A 14,583-nucleotide genomic window follows, 5' to 3' on the forward strand; every position below is an offset into this window, starting at 1 on the left:
AGCCTGATGACCTGTAACTGAGAAAGTGTGTCTCATTCTATCAGCACACGCTGCTGTGCTGCACTGGTGTCATGGCAGTTAACCCCAGCTGTGGGTTGTTATTGAATCTCATCGTTTGCCAAAACACAAATCCAATTATGGTAAGGAGCAGCTGAAACAGAGGTCCTATGTTTCTGCTGGCTTGAATCTTTAGTGTTTAGCATGCTGGCTTGAATCTGTAGCGTCTCTTCTGTTTGCATGCCATGAAAGTAGCTGGACTGGACAGATGTACAGTTCAGGTCTGGGGGTCGTGTACCAGAAACATGGTACACACACACACACACACACACACACACACAAACACACACACAAACACACATCTAATTTTTCCAAGTGGGATACCTGCCTGGAATAATTTCTGCTTATATGGACTTTGACAGCAACTTCCTGTCATACCAATGTCCTACCTGTATCATACATCACACGCAATTCAGTCCTATCTTAACCTCATTAACACCTGTAAGTCATGCCAATCATGCCAGTGTCATGGGCATCACTCATTGCCCATGCCACACCCACAACACCGTCCATGCCACACCCACAACACCATCTGTGCCGCACCCACCACACTGCCCGTGCCACACCCACAACACCATCCGTGCCACACCCACAACACCATCTGTGCCGCACCCACAACACCGCCCGTGCCACACCCACAACACCGTCCGTACCACACCCACAACACCGTCCGTGCCGCACCCACAACACCGTCCGTGCCGCACCCACAACACCGTCCGTGCCGCACCCACCACACTGCCCGTGCCACACCCACAACACCATCCGTGCCGCACCCACCACACCGCCCGTGCCGCACCCACCACACTGCCCGTGCCACACCCACCACACTGCCCGTGCCACACCCACACCATCCGTGCCGCACCCACCACACTGCCCGTGCCACACCCACAACACCATCCGTGCCGCACCCACCACACTGCCCGTGCCACACCCACAACACCATCCGTGCCACACCCACCACACTGCCCGTGCCACACGCACACCATCCGTGCCGCACCCACCACACTGCCCGTGCCACACCCACACCATCCGTGCCGCACCCACCACACTGCCCGTGCCACACCCACACCATCCGTGCCGCACCCACCACACCATCCTTGCCTCTCCTCCAGACCTCATCTCTCTGTCCACCGTTCATTGGGCTCCGCAGTCTCCTGGACAAATGGATGAAAGCAGTGAATCGCTGCCTCTTTTAGCCGTTGTGGAATTACCCACAATGCCTTTCTCCATCTATCCGCCCACTCTGGAAACCTCAAGGTCTATTAACCAACTCAGATTTTCCTCACTTAACTGATACTCTTACCGATAGCTTCACCGTTCAGTCACCTTATTGTCCAGAACAATCTCAGCACTAGCTGCCACACTTTTTGAAATTCTCTATATAAGTATGATGTCCACCAGGCCTGCAGTCGTACAACTATGAGCAGGTCTCCGGCTAAAGGTGGTGGTCCGGTTGCTGTTTCCACTAAAACAATGACATCTCCGTGAAGTGGCATCATTTGAACTGGTTCGTGTTCACATGGGAGATTAGCGTAGAGAGGTGAGATCTGAATCATTTTACAGGCCTCCGTGTTTGACTCTACCTTACCAAAGCTGAGACAACAAAACAACTAAAGCTGAAAATGAAGATGTGTTAGATCAGACTTGCACTGGAAGTCACTAAAATGCACTGGCTAAATGTCTCTTTCGTGTTCATTCTCTCTTAGCACACGCAGTCTTATTGAGTGCAGCATCTGTGTAAAATTTACCTAATTTGCCCCCAACTCAGCACCTCAAGTTAATGATTCTATCCAGCTGTGTGTTGCTTTCTGCAGACGAGAGATTCGCAGCAGGAAACTCGCATTCCTCGTGTGCTCCCTGTGGGAAATGTGGGGACCTGCATTTCCTAGTGTATGCCAGGGGGATAATTATAAGCCTACCCTCGTGGGGGTTTCGCCGCTTCACCCCGATTCCCCCCTGATGGCCCAAGTGGAAAATGGCTCATTTTGCCCTGGAATGGCTTTCACCATGAAATGCAGGGATGAGGTTTGGGTTGCTGCGGCGATGGTGAGGCTGTGCAGAACGTGTGGCAGTAGCTTGGAGTCAGACCAAGTTTGTGGAGTCCTGGTCTGAAATAACAGCCAACAGTTACACACACACACACACACACACACACACACACACACAGTCTTTACATTTATTCAAAAGAATGGCCTGCACTGCAGTGCTAATAGTGAGTAAATGACTATGACCTGTGAACTGAAGTGAATTTAAAATAACATATTACCTCCTATGTGTGGTGAATCACCGGTGAACTTCCCCTCCTGGGCGTCTGTCTCTCACCTTTTCACTCTCTTTTTTTCTATCTGCCTCTCGTATGATAATCTGATGAATCAGAGGCATAACGATCCCTGTGGGAGGTTGTTAGAGACGGGTCCCAGACGAGAGAGGAAAAAAACGTAATTTGATGTGTCTTTTGACCTGTAAATGGTAGTTTGGAATATAGCTGGTTGGCCTTCTGCTAGTTGTGGAAGAAAGTACAAAAATATAATGGAATTTAAATGAGTGTGCATGTGGGAGAGGAACCTGTAGAGACAGAGAGAAATATTATAAATATAACAAAATTGTTTAATTTCTGCCCTTTGAGCTGGATCTGAAGCCTTGATTCTGCTCCTTTAAACACATAATATTCACATGCGCACGCGCGCGCACACACACACACACACACACACACACACACACAAAACATCATACCTTTTATACAAATAAAATGCAACACACACACACACATGTATTCCTGTAATGTACACAGAGAAAAACAAAATGATACGAATTGAATGCAAATTACTCAAATGTATGCTTAGTAAGCACACATGCTTTTGAATAGAAACATACAAAGGGGAAAAAAAGTGAGATGTTTTAGCATATAAATTACTCAAATGCATCTTAAGTCTCGCTCTCTTTCTCTCTCTCTCACACGCACGCACGCACGCACGCACGCACGCACGCACACACACACACGCACACACACCGAAGTGGCACATGCTCAAGCGACTGAGACTCGTGCCAGAAAGATTTCTGTACGTCCGAATCCATCAGAGCCAGCCAGCTTGTCTCGTGGTCTCCCGGGCCCCCGAGCGTCTCGTTTGGCACAGCGAGCCAAGCCCCACTTCTCACGCGCTCGCCCGGGCCCCTCGCGCTGGCTTCCGTGCGCTGTTAGTCGCGGTTAAAACGAAACGGGACGTCGCGTGGTTTGCACGAAACGCCGTTTTATGCCAGCTTCTCAAATACGTGCGGCCAAGCAGTCTGAAATGCTCACGCTGTCGTGTCCTTGCTGACTGTACGTTACAACATAGCCGTAAAGGTTCCTTTAACCTTTTGGACAAAACTCTCCACCCAAATCTGTGCGTAAAGTATACGAGCACCGTGTTCGTTTAGCTAGCTCATCTGATTAAGTCGCAACATTAACATGTGGACGGCACTGGAATATGGTTTTTTATTTGTTTATCGGCCTTGCAGAGCAAACACAGACTGGTTTCGTGTTAACTGTGTTAATGCGAGACCGCACCCACTTCAGCCATCAATCACCAACACCCCCGTAAATGCATTTACATTAAAATATGTTTTTATTTGAAGAATTTGAAGTAAATTGACGTTTTGTTGGTGACTGGTACTGAAGATAGGCGAAGTGGTTGTGTTATCGCAATAAACGCAATTTAGTGGCCTGGTGTCATTAACAAGCGGAGGAAGGCGGTGTGCGCCTCTGTTTGCTCTGTGTGACGAATGAGCAAATAAAAAGCAATTATACCACTACAGTCCACATTTTAGATGCAAACAGAATTTTGAATTCAGCACGTATGGAACCTTTTTCATTCTACGTCATTATAAGTCTTTATAACTTTATCAAAAACCTGAACAAAAGAAAAATACCCACAGAAGCAGTATCAGAATTGGCCCCCAGTCAAGAATAAAGCAGGCCGCAGGTGTGCTCACGTGCGTTGTAAGAATGGTGCTCAACACTGCTGTGGGATGATCAAGGACTGCGTTTGAGCTGCGCTGTGGTTGCCTCTGTAGTCTGGACCTTCAGACAAGAAAACAGGCACTCTACTGCCTTCTGCTCCATGATGCCACAGCTGGAGTGATGTGTCTGCTGTTCATACTGTTTGATTCTCAATGTACTTGGTTGTGCAGTATTGCGTTGGAGCTAGACGAGAGAAGACGTTACTGTATAGCTGATCACAATACTGCACTTGCCCTTGGGCTTTGTGTTGCTTGTGTGTGTGTGTATGTTTGCGTGTGTGTGTGTGTGTGTGACTAAGACCATAACCTCTCAGATATGAGCCATAGCTCTTCTCAAATGCGAACTGCCACTAACACGACCATTGCCAACAACGTCACACGAGAAGGTTCCTACCTCGGCTCAGGGCTAGCACGCCCCAGCGGGAGCAGGAAGAGCCTTAGCAGTCACATCTCACGTAGCCTTATCCTGTGTGATGGGGTAATGTCACTCTCTGGCGTTCTGCTATAGTGCACTGCTGGCTCACTGACAACCGTACATTCTCCAGTGTGTTCCTGACAGGATGTTCCCCATTCCTCGACCCCAACAGAAGAGTTCCTCTCCACTTGCCGGTGGAGGAGATACGAGTGAAACCTTTATGAGGAAGGTTGCCTCACTGGAGCCTGTGTAGGGGTGGATAATGCACCGGGGTGGGGGTGGGGGGGTACAGCGTCTACAGTCTAGCCAGAGAAGATGTTACTTCATATGCTGTGGGTGAAGTGAATTCCTGCCTTAACAACAACAGTGAGATATGGGTATGTGTGTGTGTGTGTGTACATTGTACGATTCCAGGAAGTAACTACAGTGCACTGTAGTGAAAGGTGTGGAGGTAATAAAAACTGAGTGTACAGTACACAAGGAAGCTGTATCAGACTAAAGGATCTCTGTCCAAAATGTTCTGTTTCTCACTACGCTGCAGTTTTTACTACCTATACACTGTACATTGTGTGTGTCTACATTTATCTGTATATATTTAGGGAAGTTATACTAACCAAACATTGTTCCTGAAACAATTTTTCAGTTTATCATAGAGGTAACGTGAGAGATCGTTTAAGTTTGATATTTGCGAGTGATTCCAAAATGGAAAGATATTCACATTTCTGCAGGTTTTTTTTTTTGCCAAATGACTTTGGCTCCATGTACATTTTCATTCCAGGACTTAAGAATCATTAGTTCTACTAGTAAAGTAGATATGCAAAATTCTAGAAATGTTTTGTTTATAGCATATAGTTTAAGTACCTTTATGGAATAGATTTCCCTTTCAATAGGCATGACAGTCTTGTAAAAGAGAAAGAAACTGCCAATTGCCTGACCCTGAATAAATGGAGGTTAATAAAACAATGTCAGTGTGACCTCCACAAGTGCACGCAGGTCTCTATGTGCTCACGCTGACAGCCACAGAATAATCATGCACAGGGCACAGTCTCAGTGGCAAAAGACAAAACACGCAATGCCTCAGTTTAAGAGGCGGTGTAGGAGGCTCTCTCTCTCTCTCTCTCTCTCTCTCTCTCTCTCTCTCTCTCTCTCTCTGTCCTGCTCCCTCCACACTAATTGCAGTAATAGTCTACGATCATTATCTCAACTGTGAATGTAGCTTAATGACTTTATTCAGATGGATACAAAGCGATAATGAACAGAAGACTTCCTAATGCTGGACATCTGAATGACATGTTTGGAAGACTTCATCAGTTTGCAAATGGTCAGCACAAACACCGAACGCTCATACATCGTTGAACCTTGAAATGGCTTTAGAACATCCTAAAGCACAACAGTTCTACACACCATTTTCCATGAATGGGTAACACACACACACACACACACACACACACACACACACACACACACACACACACACACACACACATATATACACCCTCTGAGCTTTGTACTTCCACCATCACTAGGGAACTGAAGATCCACAGTTGCAGAGATTATGACAAATGGTGGTGATTAGAGGAAGAGCCTAAACGGATTCATATGCTTTTAAAATTATGCAGAACACAGTGACACACGCTTTTTCTTTCTGTCTGCACACACACACACACACACACACACACACACACACACACACTTGCATCCATGCACACATGCACTGCACACACACTCACAAAAGCTTGCAGGCATGCATGCACGTGCACAGGCATTACACAAATGCGCACCAACAAATTCGTGCCAAGTTCTCTGCAAAACACCTCACAGTCAACAGGACATCCCAGAGACTAACAGTTAGTGTAATGATCTTTGACAGAAAGTCATTAGTGATGTATTTCAGATTCACTGTGCGTCCTGGTAATTAAAGCAAAGCTGCTCTCGTTCGTGGGCTGAAGGCCTTGCCCTGGCCTCACCTTGACACAAACTGTTCCTGTCTACATACATTTACTTTACACAGAGTCCATCAATATCTGAGTTTAGTTAGCCCAATAAAAATTGGGAAAAAACCCCCTGATTTTACGGAGGGCAATTTGAGTGAGGAGTGAGTCACTGATTACACTGCAGCCTACAAACACTTACAAACAAGTAGAATGCATATAATTCATGTAAATAATTACTATTCTTGTTCTATAAATATTTTAGCTGTTTTATGTGGAAATAAGCAAATTAAAATATCTTTGCATTGTGAGACGATGCAGTCACTTTTCACATCTTGTAACCTTACCGTTATACTGCAGATTACGGTAAGATTACAAGATGTGAAAAGTGATTATTCATAAACAATCAACTCAACATATGGCACCACTGCCATGTCGCAAAAAGAGGTCGACTGATCGCTTGTTTGTTTTTACTCTATAGGATATGAAACAAGATAAAAATCAATAATGACCTTAGTGTATCCTGCCTTCTGTCGTAATCTCAGGGTGGCGAGGACCTCGGCAGATGCTGATCCTGATGTATCTCCACTGTCTGACCAGGTCATCGTGAGCTGTGGCCTTTTGTGGTTCACATCGGTTTGCAGGGTTAAAGCTAACCGGTAGTATGGTGAGAGTCTGTTTCAGAAGAGTGTAACCTTACTGCTGGTGTTCACCAGGGATCTCCTCTCAGCCGGTTGATATTCTGTACAAATACTATCACTGAGCTCTCTGATCAGTTTGAATAGCCTTTGCTACTAAAACTTTTGTCGTTTCCACATCTTTCTCTCCCCATTTCTACCTCCCAAATTTGCTGAATGATTGCCTGTCTGTTATCACAGATGGATGCACATGACCTGAAGTTCCTACGAAGGACTTAGCAAATCTCGTGATCATTATTGATAGCTTCATTGTTCAACTAGGTTACAAAGAAACAGGCTATGGGTTTATTTTAGATGCCATTCAAAAGTTCTTTGAGCCAACTGCATATATCTCAAAAGCACGCAGGATTTTTAAAATGTATTATTTAAAACTGAGGCAAATCATTAAAAAAAAAAATTTCTCTGAAAAATCAGTCTGAAATTAAAATATGTCTGAATGTTCTTTTTTAATAAAGTTGCCGCAACAAATTATACACCATATACTTGCAGTGGATTAAGACTTGACATGGACGTGGACTTCTGCAAGGTTGGGAATAGACTCCAAATGCTAATATTACATAATCCCACAAGCTTGTAGGTAGGAGGAGAGAAGATGAATGCGATGATAGAATAAGAACCTTAAGCTGGGTTAATGGAGTGGAGAAGCTCAGCAAGGCAAGCCAAAGCAAGGACATGCAAATCTTAAGACACAAGCAGGAGTTGGTAGTGAATGTGGGATGATAACAGTGGAACTGAACTCTGTAAAGCAAGTTTTTGAAAATACTGCAGATTATGTAAGATTTTAGCACGGACGGAGTGAATAGGGAATTGCAGTAATTCAGTGAAGAGCCTGTAAATGCATGGGCCAATGTCTTCAGCAAAGGTGAGCAATATTACAGAGATGGGAAAGCTTTTTTTTTTAAGTTTTTTTTTTTTGTGAACACCCCAATGTAGGTCTCAAAAGTAAGTAGTGGTGGGTGTTCAAATGTTACATTTAGATCTTTAACTATAGAGAGGATATGGACAGATTTCTTACTACACTGTATGCACAATTATTAGGCAAGAGAGTATTTTGACCATTTTTATGCATATTTTCCCACTCTAAGATGTATAAACGTGAATGCTTATTGGATTTATGCATATCAGATGGTGTGTATTTGTGTAATGAGGGAGGGTGTGGCCTAAGGAGGTCAACACGCTATATCAAGGTGTGCATAATTATTAGGCAGCTTCTTTTCCTCAGGCAAAATGGGCCAAAAAATGAGATTTAACTGATTCTGAAAGGTCAAAAATTGTAAAAAATAAAAATAAAAAAATCTTTCAGAGGGATGCAGCACTCTTAAAATTGCTAAACGTTTTGTTGCAAATAGTAAACAGGGTCGCAAGAAACGTGTTGAAAAAAAATTCACAAATTAACTTCCAAAGATTTGAGAGGAATCAAATGTGAAGCGTCCAGAACCCATTATCCTCCAGTGCTGTCATATTCTAGAACTGCAATCTACCGGTGTGCCCAGAAGTACAAGGTGTTCAGTACTCAGAGACATGGCCAAGGTAGGGAAGACTGAAACCTGACCACCACTGAACAAGACACATAAAGTGAACCATCAAGACTGCACCTAGAAATATCTGAAGACAGATTTTTCTAAGGTTTTATGGACTGATGAGACGAGAGTGAATCTTGATGGACCAGATGTATGGGCCTGTGGCTTGGTCAGTAACGGACACAGAGCTTCACTTCGACTCAGATGCCAGCAAGGCAGAGGTGGGGTATTGCTATGGGCAGGAATTATTAAGGATAAGATAACTGGACCTTTTCGGGTTGAAGATGGATTCAAAATCAAATCCCAAACCTACTGCCAGTTTTTAGAAGACACTTTCTTCAAGCAGTGGTACAGTAAAAAGTCTCTATCTTTCACGAAGACCATGATTTTTATGCAGGACAATGCTCCATCGCATGCATTGAAGTAATCCACTGTGTGGCTAGCCAGTAAAGGCCTTAAATATAAAAGAATAATGACATGACCCCCTGCCTCACCTGAATTAAACCCTATTGAGAACTTGTGGGCACTTCTTAAATGGGAAATTTACGGTGAAGGAAAACAGTATAGTTCTCTGAACCGTGTCTGGGAGGCTGGGATTGCTATTGCACATAAAGTTGATTATTAACAGATTGTCAACAGAAACTGACAGACTGAATTGAAGCCTTATGTTATTGAAAAGAAGTGTGGCTATATTGGTCACCGATCTATTTATTTATTTATTTTTAAATGTCAGAAATGTTTATTGGTAAATTTTGAGCTGTTTGTTTATTATTTTCACATTCAATTTCCATGTAGTTCCATTAAGTTGCATAATAATTCTGCACATTAATAGTTGCCCAATAATTATGCACACACAGATATTCTCCTAAGAAAGCCAAAACCTCACTTTTACTATCTTAAATATTCAGTTTTGAGGTTTATTAATTTTTTGGATTGACTAAGAGCACCGTAATTGTTCAATGATAAAATTAATCCTCAAAAATGCAACTTGCCTAATAATTGTGCACACAGTGTATAAAGACGTTTTTGTCAAAAACCTGGTTATTGATCCCTGGGGAACACTGTGTAACAGTAGCAATGTTCACCAGTGGCCACAAAATAATCTGTTAATGAGCTAATACGTGTACCAGGTAAGAGTTGAGACTGTAATATCAATAGCTGAGAGATTACAAATGAATATCATAGTTTACTATATCAAAGTCAATCCTGGGATCTAGAAAGAGAGGAATGTTGAAGGCCAAAAGGTCAGCGAGGAGGACATAGTTTAGGACATGTAAAAGAACCGCCTCAGTGCTGTTTCATGTAAAGATGTCAGACGGAAAAGATTCGGAAAGTTTGCTGTTACCAGGGAAGTGGTGATAGGACTGCAATTCTTTAAAGCTGATTACTAGATCTCAAAATGGATCAATAATTTACCAGTAAGGCAACGCCAAGACCAAGTTTCTTTAAATCAGGGAACATCAACAGCTTCCAGTGTTAATGAGATAACAGACAGAGGCACACACCTCCTCAAAAGTGTGGCGGTGGAAAGCATCAGTCTGGCAAGAAGATGCATTAGATTCAGAGATTATTTGAGAGATTCAAAGACTCTGGCTCAGTGGGAGAAAAAGCTGTCGGAAACATGTCAGGAACTCCTAGGAGGCTATCACTGTAGTTGAGTGAAGGAGCCGCTGTGTGGAAATGTGGGTGTTCTTTGATTTTGTTTCTAAAGAAGTTAAGAAATGTATTTTGTTGCTTAGCAGAATCTGGAAGCACAATAAAGGGAGGCTGGGTTTTACACTTGAAACTGGTTTTATTATTACAGGTGGACGTCATGACGAGCAGGCAGTAATTACGGACGCCGTATAGTTAGGCATATGATTCGGGCAGGGTAGGGCGGTTTTTCTTGTCTAGGTGTTTAGGAAGCCTACTAGTGCACAAAAAACAGGAGCAGACCTAGGAAAAATGATCATCTCTGAAGAGATAACCTTTGAAAAACAGGCAGATGCCTGAACTTGTCTTCTGCAGCAAAGGCAGATGAAAAAATAAAGGTACCACATGCAAATGTTGGGAATGCCAACAACTGAAATAGTGACGCCTGCTTGATAAAAACCATGAACAAAAGAAGAGCTTCTATTGCTAATCAGGACCCTTCTTCTTAATGAAAATATTGTGAGGATGAAAACAAATGAATCTTCACCTCCGAGAATGTCACATTTTGACACATCTAGAGCATACATCCAGTTTCGTATTCTTCTCATTACTGGAGTCACATAGAAACCCCCACAACCTGCACCCCTGGCGACGATTCTGCCCACCTGCGCTTTGGTAAATTGCAGTGGACGGACAGATCTGGTAAATACTGGAAATGCTCATTTACTAAAGATGATTACATAAAAAAATAAAGCAGTATTTTGGTGTGCGGTAAGGTGGCAGGTTGTAGTTAATCGCTCCTCTTTAAAATATCACAGCTCGTTTGTGATTTCCAGTCAACATAGTCAAACGGCAAGGACACATAAATACATGGAACGATACACACATGCTGGTTAATAGGCTGGTGAAGCCTATTGCTAAGTGGTCAGGGTTAAGGAGGTTACATGGACAACCTGAAGGGTAGGGTGAAAAAAGGTCTACTTTATTTCCATAAAGCATTTCCATAAAGACCTGCAAGGCTTAACCACCAGCTAGCTGTTAGCCACTTTAGCTCTCACCAATAATGTATGTTTCCCTGGTCCTACAAATTCAGCTGGCAGAAACTCAGACGGGAGAATATCTAACATTTTATAGTGGTGAAAATTTCAGAGAGGGAAAAGCTTTTGGAGGGGTAGGGAAAAAAATCACTTTGGGGGAAGAATTCAGAGGAGGGAATTAATTTTTTAAGGATAAAGAAACGTCCGCGGGTAACACATAGCAAAGTGATGCGGGACATAAGCACAGGTGAGCATGTTTTACTTGAAGCTTTACCTAAATCTGCATAAAGCTCCATTGCCCCTGTGGTCAAATTCATAATGACACACACACACACAAATAAATAGAAAAACTCTGGAGACTCCTGATCATGAGGAGACAAGGAAATGAGGAGACCGTTCCCGTAGAAATTCTTATACATACTGTAGAATCGGCATGGAATAAGAGACAGAAGACATTTCTGCTTCAATTTTATTGCTCATGCACAGAGTTAAGATCTAAATGGAGGGATGGCAAGGGGAAACTAAAATCTGTTGTCCGCAGCAGCGTCGATGTTGGCGACGGCGTGCTGGCAGTGATGGACTTGAGTCAGACCGCCATCGTTGAATCCCTCCATGCACTGTGAGGCGTTTCCTTGTCTTGATATCAGTGGCTTCTAGCTCCTCCTTTGGCCAGATGATTATGCCAGCAGGGTATCTGACGACTGGTAGGGCGCAGGTGTTGATAGCCCGGTTCTTGTTCTTTCTATTCCCATTCGTTCCTGCTCGTACATCTTTGTCTGTGGCTGCTTTCCTTGTGGCTTCTTCATGGTTCTTGCTGTGGGATTCCAAGGTACTTGTAGCTGCTGGTACGATTCCCTCAGTTCTAACTACATTTCCTCTCCTTGTAACCATCCGACCACACTTATCCAGTCTGAATGACATTCCAGTGCCATTGCTGTATATCCTGGAGAGATGGATTAGTGAGTCAATGTCTCATTCACTCCTGGCATACAGCTTGATGTCATCCAGGAGGAGGTGGCTGACAGTTGCACCATTTCACTGACGGGGTTTCCGAACAGTAGTGGGGACAGGACATCTCCTTGGTAAATCCTGCACTTAATGGTGACTTGTACTATTCGTCTGATGTTGGTCTCTAGGTTTGTCTCCCACAGCCCCACTGAGTTCTCAATCTTCAGCTTGTAGAGTCCTGTTGATGTTATACAGCCTCAAGCATTTCAGGATCCATGTGTGGGGCATAGACTCATATTCTTTCTTGTAGTCAAGCCATGGGGATATGTTGGCCTGTCTGGTTTTACAGTCTTGAATGACTGGTGCTTGTCTCCTCTGGTGTTCTTGCCCACTGCATTTCTGAGCCCCGCTCATGTGTTGCGTTATGTGCCTACTCATCTTAGCTGCAATGATGCCTGACAGGAGCCTCCATGTTGTGCAGAGGCAGGTTATCGGCCAGCATTTGGATGGAACAGTCCCTTTTTGGGGTCCTTCAAGATCAGAACTGTCCAGCCTTCAGTTAACCATTCAAAGTGGGTTTCACCCATTAGCAGCTTGTTCATTTGTGCTGCCAGGCATTCAAGGAGTGCAGTTAGCTTCGTCAGCCAGTAGGCATGGACCATGTCCGGGCTTGGAGCTGGCCTTCATCACTTGAGACCCGATCTTGGATATCTGCTAGCATGATGATACTGGTTCCTGTTCAGGTAGGTTGCTGTGGTCTACTCTTTGGTTTAACAACCCTGGGCATTGTTGTTTTGCTATGCCTGCAACTCCTATATGCTTTTCCAGTATTGTTCAGTTTCCAGTTTTGGTGGGTCTGTTCTCAGGCTGTTACCCTGCTACCGAGAATACGCGTTGGAGTACTCACGAGAGAACATCCTGTTTATTCTCCTGGCTTCTACTTCTATTGTGTACCTCCTCAGTTGGACAGCCAGGACTGTTAATTTTTGCTTGGCAGTCTGCAAGGCCTCAGATATGGACAGCTTGTTGTATTTCTCAGGTACCTTCCTCACATTCAACGCGCCTTTCTGCAGTTCTGATAGCTGGCTGACTTCTCCATGTTGTCCTGATCTTGGCCTCCAACCTCCTTCTCCATGGAGCATTCTGCGCCTTGATGCTGTTTATCTCGTAGCCAAGCATCTCAAATATCACTGTTCCTGTGGCATATATCAGCTGGTTGGTCTCAGTGATAGTCACAGTAGTGATTATTCATAGTGCTGCATCTTCCAGCACATCTTCACGTTCTTCACTTGGTCTTGGTAGTATGCAGTGACTTCATAGCCATGATCTTCCACCTCAGGTCAGTAGCTTTACTGTTGAGTTTGGCGTCTGGGTCTGTTTGGTCTTGGTTCTCGACGTCTGCGTGTGGGGACGCTGCTGATGATATCCCGCTTCTGTCCCGTTGTCCTGGCTCCCCCTGGCTGTAGCATTCATATTGTACCTGGTCAATCTCGAGTCGTGACACCAGTTGTCGTTTGTGGTTGTTAGAACACCGCGGTAGTCTACGTTTAGGTTTTGAAGCATCCATAGTTCTCAACATCCTCTGTATACACCCTCTCGCATTGGGGTTGCTTGTGTAGTATCATTCCAACAGTCCTCTATTCTCCACTCTCATCTGAGAATGAGGAGCAACAGGAACCATCATAGGAGGATAAACCCTGCACAGTATGTACCACCAGCAAGAGTGGAAGTGGCTGCTAGAGAAATCCTACTAATAGTGGGATAGGGCTCGGAAGAAAGACACCACGAAGGCACTAATCATGGCAGCACAAGAAAAAGCTGGGATCTACCACATCAGACAGGACCCAAGACCAACAGAGGCTGGGATCTACCACATCAGACAGGACCCAAGACCAATAGAAGCTAGGATCTACCACATCAGACAGGACCCAAGACCAACAGAGGCTGGGATCTACCACATCAGACAGGACCCAAGACCAATAGAAGCTAGGATCTACCACATCAGACAGGACCCAAGACCAATAGAGGCTGGGATCTACTACATCAGACAGGACCCAAGACCAATAGAGGCTGGCATCTACCACATCAGACAGGACCCAAGACCAATAGAAGCTAGGATCTACCACATCAGACAGGACCCAAGACCAATAGAGGCTGGGATCTACTACATCAGACAGGACCCAAGACCAATAGAGGCTGGGATCTACCACATCAGACAGGACCCAAGACCAATAGAGGCTGGGATCTACCACATCAGACAGGACCCAAGACCAATAGAGGCTGGGATCTACCACATCAGACAGGACCCAAGACCAATAGAGGCTGGGATCTACCACATCAGACAGG

This window comes from Electrophorus electricus, chromosome 1 (genome assembly GCF_041902795.1).
Source record: "Electrophorus electricus isolate QZ-2024a chromosome 1, ASM4190279v1, whole genome shotgun sequence".
Classification (NCBI taxonomy): domain Eukaryota; kingdom Metazoa; phylum Chordata; class Actinopteri; order Gymnotiformes; family Gymnotidae; genus Electrophorus; species Electrophorus electricus.